The 12,160-nt window shown below is 56.4% G+C and overlaps 1 pseudogene; it reads left to right on the forward strand.

The window, feature by feature from the left end:
- The first annotated feature begins 2,673 nt into the window (after window positions 1-2,673).
- On the forward strand, window positions 2,674-8,408 carry LOC122690377 (annotated as a pseudogene).
- The last annotated feature ends 3,752 nt before the right edge of the window (window positions 8,409-12,160 follow it).

Consider the following 12,160-nt stretch of genomic DNA (forward strand, 5'->3'; position numbering starts at 1 on the left):
CTGGGCAAGCCTGGGATCCAGTCACATACCCCAGTAGAAGACACAGCAATGGCCAAGCCCCTGGGCCAGCCAGGTTCTTTGTAACCAAGCCAGACCCGGTGAAGAGTGTGACCCTTTGTCACCCAGCAGGTGGGCAAACGTTCAACCGAATGATGATGCTCAGGGCCAGCCAGTGCATGAGGCCATGACACCCTAGCCTGTGGTTGGTGGAGTGGAAACAGGGGAAGCCTTTGTGGGAGGCCATTTGCTGGTGTGTGTCAGCACCTCGGGTGTGTGCCATGTGCCCTGGGCCACCTCCTGCATGGTTTTTCAATGAGTGTGTGATCATGTCGAGTGGCTGTATTGGCAGAATGAGCTTTCCCTTCCCTTCCATCAAGAGGGAAGCATCAGTAACTTGTGGGACCCCTGACACTGGCAGGTGTAAACAGACACATGAAGATGCGCAGACGTGGAAGAGTGTGCCCGAGGTGCTGGGAGTGGAGAAGCCATCTCCCCACTCCCCACTTGCCCCTGCAGAGAGATGTCCGGACAGGGCTGACCCTCTGGCTTCATTTGCTGGCAGTCACATCCGGATCACACTGGGTGGCTCATACTAGGATCCATGTTGGTTCAGGAGGCCCGGCAGCCAAGGTCGAGGTGTTGGCTGATGTTGGCTCTCATCAAGGCTGTGGAGCGTCTCTCCCATCTCTCCTCCATCTCTTCCAGGGCATTGCTGGCCTTGGTGGGTGTGTCTGGGCTTGGAGAGCTCTGCCTTCCTCTTCACCCCAGTTCCCTCGTGTGCCTGTCTGTCTTTAAATGTGCCCTTTATATGGGGACAGCTCTACTGTTAGAGGAGGGTCCATCCTTATTGTGCTCACTTGACCTCCATCAGCTCTGTGAAGAACTTTCCTTTGTCTGTAAGGTCACGCCAAGGTATTTGGGATTGGGACTCCAGCACCTGACTCTGAGGGTACACGATGTGAGTCCTCACACCCTACAAAGGCTCTGAGGAAGGAACACACTGGAATGTTCCAAGGATGGAAAGATGGCCTTTGTGGCCACTGGGGGTGAACCCAGGGTCGAGAAGAGCAGGCCACCAGGGTAGGAGCTAGATCACATAGGGCCTCGTGGGCCTGTGAGAACTGTGGCTCTGCTGTGCTCGGGGAGGAAAAGGCCCAGAAGGCCCTGAGCGGGTGCGGGGAGCAGCTTGAAAGAGCTGACTCTGGGAGCTGCCTTGATTGATTATCAAGGGTCTGTTCGCAGACATAGCTCTCTGTCCCGCCACCCCTCTGAAATTTACTATCCAAGTTAACTCCTAACAGACCATTAGTGAGCCTTGAATGCACACAAGGTGCAGATAGATGGCTTTGCACGACTGCCCTTAAGATAAGTAGGATGCCTTTGGCGCCATGAGAGAGCTCTGGTGATTGTTATCTTAAAGATGATGTACATGGGGAAGAATTTTCTTTGGGATGCCTCTCTTCTTGGTTTAGTATATATGTAACCCTGAGAAATAAAGAATCATCGTTGACTGCAGCGATCCTCTCGACCCCATCTGTTCTGTCTCCTTATTTCTTAGCCTAAAGGAACGCGTCGTGTTGCTCGCTGAAATCTTCCGGCTGGCCCGGCAAGCGGGGTGCCCTTGGGACCTTGTCCCCATCCTCACAGCCATGTGGAAACGGAGGCCCCTTGCAAGGTGCTGAGACCCTGCTGACGTTCAGGCTCACAGCTCTGCTCCTCTGCCTCCACCCGCCTCCAGTGAGCAGGGACCACCCCCCTCCAGGTACAGGGAAAGAAGTGAGAATGGTGGTGCGTGTGTTCAAGTCCCCTGAAGTCATGGGCTACATATCTATGCCTCTGTGCCTCCTCAGCCATCGAACGAGGTGACGATAACCTAGTGGATTATTTGAAGTCTGAATTCTGTGATCCCTGCATGGTGCCATCCTAGGCCCTGGTGGTGACATGGAGTGCACCCATCTCAGGAGTTCCTGCTCTTCTTTGTTCTTTCTCTAGGCTCTGGGCAGGGCCCGGGACATCTGCTGACAGTGGAGGCAGTGGTATGGGAAGGACTGGGTGGAAAGTGGCTCCCAAAGTTACAGGGAAGACACCTGGCAGGGCTTTTGAGGTCCAGGGTGCCCCATGGCCGAGTCCACATTGGTTAGCATAGATCTGCCCTCATCATCCCTGGGCTAAGACGGGGGATCTGCAGAGCATGGGCAATGATGGGGCCGCAGAGCTGAAAGGTGGGGTGGTGGCAGGGAGTGGGGGAAGCCAAGCCCAGGACAATGCCTGTCTGTGCTGGGAGAGGACCAGAGCCTGGCCTCTGGGCTGTGAAGCCAGGGGCTTGCCCTCCCTCCTCAGTGCTCTCAGGGTTTCAGGGCCCTCTGTCTTGGAATTCACCTCATGCCTTTCTCCCGCTGTCCCACCCTCCTTGCTGACCTCCCCACAGACTGCATGGGATGGATGGGTCCTCTGGGTTGCCACCCTGCTATCAGTGGACTGCGTGGAGACAGATGGAAAGAGCCAGCCTTCTCTCCAACCCATGCTTTCTGTGTCAGCAGATTTGGAGGATGCTCAGGCTCGTGGGGCTGAGGTCCAGCCCAGGGCTGTGAGCTTGCAGGCCACTGAATCACACTCCTGACCTTTGTGGTTTTGTGTTTCTGCAGCCACATGAAGACCTGGGAGCCCTGGGAGATGAAGTTCGGCTGTCTGCTCTTCTGACGGGCCTATGCAGGTTTTGTCTTAAACGGTGTCAAGACCCTGGAGATGGAGATGCCGTGGCAGCCCATGCTACGTGGCCACCAGCACCGTCCACATGGCACACCGGGACTGGGAGGACGCGGCCTGGCGGGAGCTGCTGGAGCAGAGGCTGGGGATGAGCCCCACCCAGATCCAGGCCTTGCTGCGGGACGGGGTAAAGTTCAGTCATGGAGTGATCGTGGGTAAGTGATGCCCTGCCTCCTGCTGCCCGCATGGCCCCCAGCACTGCCCTGGATCTTGGCCGGATTGTGCTTGTTTGTTTTCTGTTGAACTAGTTTGTGAGGTTGGGCATGGCGGCTGAGGTTTCTTCAGAGGGACAGCAAGGGTCCCTGGGCTGGGAGCCAGCTGCCCGAGGTGCCTGATCACCACTCTGGGCCTCAGTCCCCATTTGTGCTTGAGGCAGAGGTGGGTCCAGGTCTGCACGTGGCACTTGTCTGTGTGCCTGTGTGTCTGTGTCCCCACGTGTGTCTGTGTGCCCGGCAGAGACCGTGAGAGGCAGTAAAGCACCCAGCCTGGGTTCCATACCCACACTGCCTGAAGCAGGGCCTAAGCAAGTCCCCTGACTCCCCAGGGGTGAGGCCCCACAGCAACACCTGTCTGCTGGTAAATCCCCTGGGGACCTGATGTCTGCTGGCCCCCGCTGGGGCCCTCCTGCTCTGTCCCTGGGGCCTGCAGTGGGCAGACTGAGAGCTGCCTGTGGCCTGGTGGGTTCATGGGGCACCAGGCCTCTCCCTTTCATTTTGCTCCCTCCCTCGCTTGGCCTCGCAGTGAGTTCCCTTTGCCGAGGTGAGCCCGTCTGAAATGCTCAGCCAGAGGACCCAGTTCACCTCGGGTTCCCTCCATGATACGGTCTTAGTCTCAAGCAGGTGCAACTTTGAATGACCTTGTTCTCATTCTGTGTCCTGTCTTTGCACACATCTCATGGTCATCGGGGGCATTTTGCTGTGCCTAGAAAACCTAGGTCCCAACTAGGTGGAGGAGCTGGAGAATCAAGGCCTGCTACCCTACCTGCAACAGAAGTACATGACTGCGCTTGCCAACCCCTGCTGGCTGCTGCAGCCCATCGATGGGAGGGGCAGGAAGGACATCTTCCAGGTGAACATCCTCCAGCACCTGATCCTCTTTGGGCAGGAGGCCTGTCCAGACTGGGCTCTCGAGAGGAAAGTGACCGAGACCAGACATGCTGATACCATGCAGTCACCATTGCGCTCTGGACTTGCCCATCTGGTTCTGTCTGAATCGGCCCTGTGCTGTGGTGCCCACTTGGCGCGGGGCTGGGGGCAGGGACTCCCCTCATGTGATGCTGCTCTGGAATCAGTGAGAGTCTCTGGGACTTTGACCTTTATGAATTGATGGCGTTGCCAGTTGTTTTGGCCCTGCTGGATCTGGGTGGTTGAGAGAAATGTGTTGTGGAAACAGGTTAGTGTTTTTCCCTCTCTGTTCTGGTCCAAAGTCCCAGATGTTGGAACAATGACCAGGGGGTGATGGGGGAAGGCTGGGGGCAGGGCTGCACATCGGCAGGCAGAGAGGCCCACAGGCCCAGAAACAGGCCACTGGTTATCCTTGCACGTGACCCTTGTCCTACTGTAAAGTGTCCCTTGGCTCTCAAAGCATGTCTGTTGGACACAGTGCCTGGCCGCCTCACGCCCAAAGAGAGGCCCCTAAATACAGCTGTGAGGGCAGAGCGACTAGGGCTGGTGTTCACCTTGTGGAAACCTTGTACTTGTCTTTGGGTTTGGGGTAATGTGTTTGCAAGGCACTTGGCGGCTGGCGTGACCCTGCTTTCCAGTGAGTCTCCTGGGGAGGCCCCTGGATAGGGAGCTGGGACACTCAGCTGCTGATCAGAAACTTGTGGCATCGTTGGGGGACACTTGAGGATCTCTTCTACTTCAGGGTGCATGACTCATGGAAGGTGACACCCCAAAGTCGGAAGCCCAGTTGGGCCGTCTGCTGAGTGGCAGGCAAGGCCCAGGGACCTGTCCGTCCTGGGCTTGCCTCAGCACTCGGCTCATGAGTCAGATGCTTGGATGAATCTGTGAAATGCTGCTGTTTCAGATGAAAAGGGACCGTGGGAACTGGACCAAAGCCTGTATGGGGCGTGGGCTTCCAGCCTTTTCTGGCTCATCTTGTGCCATGTGTGATTACAATGGACAGATAGAAAGAACACAGACTCGCAGTTCTTGTTTGATTGTTTATTGTCTCCACTGGAGTTTTGCTTTACTTTATTAGAGCCAGAAATCTATTTTGATTACAAAAGAGTGCTTTTGAGTGTCCCTAGGGATCTGGCAGCTCAGGGATTGGGCTTGTTCTTGACCTGCTCACAGAGGGCACACTTATAATCTGAGGATTCTCCCTGCTCCTCCTTTGAATCAGGGGTTTCGACTGGGACCATGACTGAAAAGAGCGCCATCAGGATGGAGTAACAGGTTGAAAGGTTGTTGCTGACCCATGAAAAGACTCTGGGATTCTTGGCCTCCGGAGGAGAATTCAATCCGGGGCCAGAGACAAGGCTTGATCGCTCAGAGCTTTTGTGTAATAAAGTTTTATCAAAGTATAAACGAGATAGAGAAAGCTTCTGACATAGACATCTGAAGGCGGCAGACAGAGTTCGCCCCTGCTAGTTTTTAGCTGGATGTTATATAGTCACTAGCAGTCTGTTAATGAAAGAAAGGAATGTCTTAAAACTCAGAATGGCACCAGGCCTCTCATCCATAAGATGTATTTTGGGATACTCTTGGCACCAGAGGAGTCATCCCAGGCCATAAAGCGATTGACTTGAATCTTGTAGAAGGGCAGATCACCATACAAATAGTTTCGTTTACATAGGTTAGGGGAACAATGTCTGAGTATAACATAATGGTTTGTCAAGTCAGTTCTGAGCCATTAGAGTCTGGGGTAAATGCATAGTATGTTAATACAGCTTGAGACAAGCATTTCCATAAGAAAAATGCATTGGTTAACTCAAGGTTTGAGAATAGTCAACTTCAGGTGGAACCAGGTGTCATTATGGCAACACAGTATTTTAAGAGAAACCTCCTTTTAAAATTTGTGTCAGTTCAGTTCAGTTCAGTCGCTCAGTCGTGTCCGACTCTATGACCCTGTGAACCACAGCACGCCAGGCCTCCCTGTCCATCACCAACTCCTGGAGTCCACCCAAACCCATTTCCATTGAGTTGGTGATGCCATCCAACCATCTCATCCTCTGTCTGCAGGAGCAAGGAGGAGACTGGGAGCGAGGAGGTTGAGGTGGATGCAGCCTCCCCCGCCTCAGCCCCCAAGAGCTTCACATTCACCAGGCCCTGGGCCTCGCCTGGATCCTAAAGGTCTTCCTTGGGCTTGCTCAGCTCAGTCATCCTGACCACGAGTGTGATGCCTGGGATCAAACCACAGACAGGAGTGAGGCAGGGGAATAGATGGGGATGATGGGCCTGGGGGAGAGAGGGGTTGTGAGTGGCCTCGGCTGAGAAATGCATCCTTAGTGGTCTGACACAGACCACTTACAGGTCTTCCCTTGAGGGGTGCTTTCAGACCTCACAGGGGCATGCCTCTGGGGCGACCAGTCCCCTGGCTGCCTGAAGGAGGATGTGAGGTGGCTCCCCACGGTGCAGACAGCACAGTCCAAGATTTCTGGGGCTGACAAGGTGTGAGGGTTAGGCCCTTGTGGGGTCCCCTCTATTCTGGGAAGGGAAGCCCTGTTGCACACTTAGGACACCCTCCTTACTTGACTCCTAGCACTGGCTGGACCTCCCCTACTCTCTGACCTCAGGACATGGGCCTCAGACTTCTGCCTTTGCCTTCTGGTTCCTGTGAGAGACATGGAGGGGGCACCTCAGCAGTATCCTGTGGCATAGCCCTGAGCGTTCTGGGATGGTACAAGGGGTGGACTCTGTGAGGTCCTCCCAGTTGTGCGGTGGGAGGTCTCCTTGGGGTTCCCTTGTAATGTTCACCTTTCCCGTGGCACAACCTGGTCCCTTCCCTCTGGGGGCCTGCATAGAAACTCAGAAAAAGAACAGAAAGTGCTAAGGAGCCCCACATGTGGCCACACCTGCTCAGGGCCTCCCGTAGGCCCTCAGCTCCTCCTGACATCCTGCCTGGCCTTCCAGCACTAACCACAGTGGTGGGGGTCTGCTCAGTCCTCCCTCGGGGTCCGGGAAGCCCACCCTCTGTGGACCTGAAGCCTCAGCCTTCTGCCTGATCACCTCAGGTCTCGAGGTCCCTAAGCCAGAGGTCAAGAAACTGCTCACCCTGTTCGCCCCACTCTGCGGCCTCCAAGACCCCCATCAAAGGCAAGGATCCCTCCTCATGTTAGGGTCTAACTGCCTCATTCCTTCCTCTCATGGAGGCTGGGCTCCAGGCAGGATGCAGGATTATCCTGTCCTCCATTTTGAGGCCCTCCCTCTCTCATGAGGCCCCCAGTCTCTCTGAGACCTGCATGTGAGGAAGGCAGACGGGCCTACTGTGCTCTTCTCACCTCAAGGGCTCCCACGTATGACTTCAGGGGCAGGGATCTCTCGGGTTCCATCAATCCTCCCTCAGGGTCCTCTCAGTTCTCCTCAGGCACCTCACCTTGCCCCCGGGCAGGACCTGGATTCATGCCTCTCCCCAACTGAAGCCTTGTCCCTTATACCAGGGCCCCAATCTCTCGAAGACACGGATGTCAGGAAATCCGACCATGCCTGTTTCACTCATTCTATTCCACTGTTGCCCTGGACTGACAACGGAGATGGGTTTCTCTGAGGTGCCCTCTGATTGGGGTCCATGGTCCCCTAGTCCCTCCTAGGATCCTCAACTTGACACCCCGCAGGACCTGGGAAATTGTCTTCCTGAGTCCCCACCTCACATGTGAGGTCTCAGTCTGAGACCCAGATATCAGGAACTCCTCCCCCACACCATGTCCATAGTATGAGACCTGTATGTCAGGAAGTCTGACCATGTTCTCCTGCACTCATCCTACCCCAGGGATGTCAAGGACCAACAGCAGGGACTGGCTTCTCTTAAGTCTCCTCTGATTGGGGTCCAGGCTCCCCTCAGTCCCCCCTCAAGGTCCTCACCTAAACTCCTTCAGAACCTAAGAATCTCCCCTCCAATCTCTGAGGCTTCGCCCCTTATATCAAGTCTCCAATGTCCCTGAGACCCAGAGCTCATGCCCCCGTGAGAGTCGTCCCGGGCTGACAGCAGGTGCCGGGACCGGAGGGATTCCCTGTTTCCTCCCTCAAGGTCCTCATCTTGAGCCCTGGCAGGTCCAGGGATGCCCTTTGTGTTTACCGGCTGCAGGGCCATCACTCCAAGGCCATCACCTCACTGAGACCCCAAAGGGAAGCCTGTGGACGTGACACCAGGGCTCCAAACCAAGGGCTTCCCAGAGATGAGATGATGCCCTGGGCGTTCCTCCACTCTCCTTCTGCTCTTCACTTTGACTCTCAGCAGGTCTGAGCACCATCCTCTGTCCCTAACCTTGCTCCCCTTAGAACCAGGCCCTCCCTAGCCAGGACCCCTGAGAAGCAAGTGGGAGTAGGGGGCTCATTCCTACAACCCTGCCGTGGTCTCCCAGGGCTGACAGCAGTGTCGACCTGGATGTCCTGGGGCCCCAGAGGCCCCCTCAGGGCTCTACCTTGACTCCTAGCATAGCTGGGTTCCTTCACTCTGCTGACCTGAACCCGGGCACCTGACCCAGGCCCTCACCTCTCCCCTCCCAGCGGGATCAGTGACATTACATCTGGACACCACGCCCAACAGTCATCCAGGGCTGTCAAGAGGGCTGCACGTGCACCCCCTGGGGACCCTCAGTCTCCTCTGGTCCTCACCTCGAGTCTCCACAGCACATGGGCCCCTCCCTCTGCCCACCTGAGACTGGCCCCAAAGACCAAGCCTATGACTCCCTGAGTTAACTGACAAAGTGGGGGGGGGGGCGGTGTGGAGACTCAGCCTGACAGCCCAGACCGGGGCCCCCAGGAGTCCCAGTTGGGCTGGAGTTGTATTTCATAGGATCCTCTGTTCTGGGGTGACTGGACCCCATTGTCCTCTCTCAGGAGGGCACCTCGTTAACCTTTGAGAGAAGGCTGCAGTCCTAGCACAGATGCTGGATGGGGGTGCTGCTGTGCCCATGACCTTGGGGGAGCACCGGGATCCACTCACCTTCCCACCAGGGCCCCTCAGTGTCACCACACTTTGGAAATTTTTGTATAAATGATGTTTTAGCTGAAGAGTGTGGGCAGCGGCAGGTGAGTCAGCAAGAACTCAGCAGCCTGGAGATGGCCTTGGCTGCTCATAGTGACTTCACACTTCTCCTCTCTGGGGCATCCCCAGGGTCGTCTCCTGGTGGCTCTCTTCGGCTGGTCTGCATGGATGCCCCCCCCACCCCCGCCATGAGCCCTTCTTGTGCAGAGTGGCCAGAGGGGCACTTGGGGGCCACAACTTGTGAGTCGTGGGTTCAAAGTCCCCACTGGTCGGGCGACTTTAGACTCTTCCCCCAGGAAGGAGAGATGTTCAGGAGGAGGGTGGGTCGCTGCCCTGCCCTGCCCCTGGGGCCTCTGAGGGCCAACTGCAGTTTGGCCCAGCCTCCATGATAGCCTGGCTGCCGTCTCCCCTCTACAACTCCCCAGAGCAGCGCTCAGAGGCTGGAGGTGCTGCCTGAGTGAGGCTTGAGCATCCCCAGGTTTGCTGAGGGTGGGGGCATGCAGAGCTCATCATCTGAGGGGTTTGCATTGGGCCTTGGGAGGCCCCCTGGCCATGACCTCAGACCCTGGAGATGGGGACCTTCCCTTCCTTTCCAGAGGCTCAGCAGATGGCTGAGCACCTTGCTGCCCAGTCACAGGCCTTGCTTGTGGGGTCGGGCGTTCACAAGACACAGGCCATGGGGACTCATCACCCTCCCCTGGCAGTTTGTAGCTCAAGTCATCCCAGGGCCTTGGTTCTTGACAGTTCCCAGGGAGTCCCAGGCGGTTCCTCCTGCAGAGACCTGGCAATCCAGAGCACCGCCAGCTTTGCTCACCACAGGCTAAGCCTTGTTTCTGTCATCCAGAAATCAGCCTCTTCCAGCCTCCCCACCTCATCCATGTCTGGCCATGGCACCTCCCTTTGTGAAGGGACAGAGCAAAGGAGCACAGGGGAAGAAGGGGCCACTGAGGACCCAAGATGAACGCTGGGCCGAGGGAGGCTCGGGCAGAGCTGGTGGGAAGTGAGTTGGCCATGGATCACCGGCTCCCCAGGGTCTTCCTGGTTGGGCCTCCAGGGTCACCGTTACCTAGTTGGAGCCCTTGTGAGGCAGGCCCCCTCTCTGAGACACCCTGTCTGGTTAAATTGCATTTCCACTCTCCTAGACACTGTCACCTGTTCGGCCCTGGGGACTGAGTTAAACCTGTGCCTCTGGAGCTGCCTGGCCTCTCCTCTGGTGGCCTGGGCATGTGTGGGGCTCGAGACAGTTTGATTGTCCAGGGCCAGCTCATCAAGACCATGCTCCCTCCCTGCAATCCTGTGTGACCTCAGGCTGCCACTTCTGCCTGGCCCAGGAGGATGTGTGCTTAGCCAGTTCACTCTGCAGACATCAGTCAAAATCTACCAAGGACTGAGCGGTGGGGGTGAAGTACCACATGGGTCTCTTTTGATATCAGGCAGTCTTGACTTTGTAAATAAAAGTTGCTTTTTGTGACAAGCAGGTGACTTGTGATTGCAATCTGCATGTCTCCCCTTTCTCTACAGATTTACAGGTAAGCAGGTGCCACACATGCTGAGGTTTCTGGGGACGTGGTCTTTAAGTAGCAGCGTCTGCATGTGATTCCAGGTCACATATGGCATATGGATGTCAAGACAGAAAAGCCAATGAAACCTTCTGAAATTTAAGCATTTCCCCAGGCTGTGAACCTTCATAAGGGGCTGCCTTTTGGCTTGGAATTGAGCAGCCCGGTCGGGCGTCACAGCAGCTCAGTGCTGAGGCTGACAGAGCCCTGGGCTGCACCGCCCTGTGTCACTTCTCAGGGGCCTCCTCTGCCTGTGGCAGACTGCTAACAAGGGAGACCCAGCCTTCTGGTTCCTGTGATCTGCTGTGTGCGCTCTCCCCTCCCCTGACTTTGGAGCCATTGTCTCTGCAGCATGACCCTGGAGGGCTATTTGCTATGCTCCTCAGGACAAACAGTCTTTTAAGAGAAACTGCATTATAAACTGGACACCCCAGCAAGCAGAGGGTGCTGATGTGTCACACCCTCGGAGTGCTCAGCTGAAAAGGGAAAAGAAAAGAGAAACAAGAAAATGTCACCAGGTGCAGACCCTGCAATGAAGCCAAGCCTCAAGCCTGCTGTCCAGACAGCAGCGAGCCCCCAAACTGAACACCTGCAGGCCTCGGGCAGAGACCACAGGCTCCAGCCCTGTGCATCTCAGGACAGTAAGGGCTCTTTTGGGGCCCCCAAGAAGGGGAGGCCTAACTTCTCCTCTTCTGTCAAGTGAGTAGCCTGCTGGATGGACAGTGTCCCTGTACCTGTGAAGTCACTCCACCAGGCTCTTGTCAAGCCCTTGGTGTGTCTTTTAAATGAGTGGGTCCAGAGCATCTGAAGGGCTTCCCCAGCTGTATATGAGGTGCCCGCACTGTGCTGAGGGTGGCTGGCTATCTATCTTGCCTTCACGGGCAAGCAGCTGCCTGAGGGGACTCAAAATGATCAGCCAGGCCCAGGATGGAGGCACTGAAGACGTGGGCTGGGTGGGAAATTCCTCATGTTATCAAGCGCTTTATTGCCGTGCAGTGTTCTGACCACAGGGCTGTCTCTACCTCTCTGAATAGGGTGTATATTTGGCGTCCTCTGGGGATGCACCTGAAGGGGGTGGGGATTACGGGAAAGAATGGCTGGAGATTGTGGGAAAGAGGGGCTACCTGAGCAGTAATAGAAGGGGTTCTGGGGCTGAGCCACGATGTGCATCAAGGAGGTGCACAGAAGCACCAGCGTGGCTTCTGGGAGCTGCCAGGGGGCAGGCTGAAGATCTGGGTGGGCACAGTGGTGGGGCCCACCACCATCACAGAAGGAGCCATCTGGGCAGGAGACCAGTTGAAGCAGAGCCAGAGGCTCTCGATGGGCAGGGCCACCTCCTCAGGACAGGGACTAGTGAGACTGGAGTCTGCGTCCCCTAGGGCTGCCAGGCATCAGGACCCATCAAGAGGGGTGTGGCTGCTGTCCCCGGACCAGCAGCAGGGACGGCATAGGTCCTGGCCATGGCGGTGGTGGGGGCAAGTTTCAGGTGGCTTGCAGTCCCCTGGGCACCCTCAGGCCAAGGTGACAGGCTGTCCTGTGGCTGCATTGTGCTGGGTGCAAGAGTGATGCCTAGGGCTGCCCTCCTGCCCTCCACCTGCTGAGACACAGACTTAGCACCCCTCTCCTCTTCATCTGCCCAGGAGGTATGGGCTGTCTCTCTCCAACATGGGACTGCAGCAGAACTG

Source organism: Cervus elaphus, chromosome X (genome assembly GCF_910594005.1).
Source record: "Cervus elaphus chromosome X, mCerEla1.1, whole genome shotgun sequence".
Taxonomy (NCBI): Eukaryota; Metazoa; Chordata; class Mammalia; order Artiodactyla; family Cervidae; genus Cervus; species Cervus elaphus.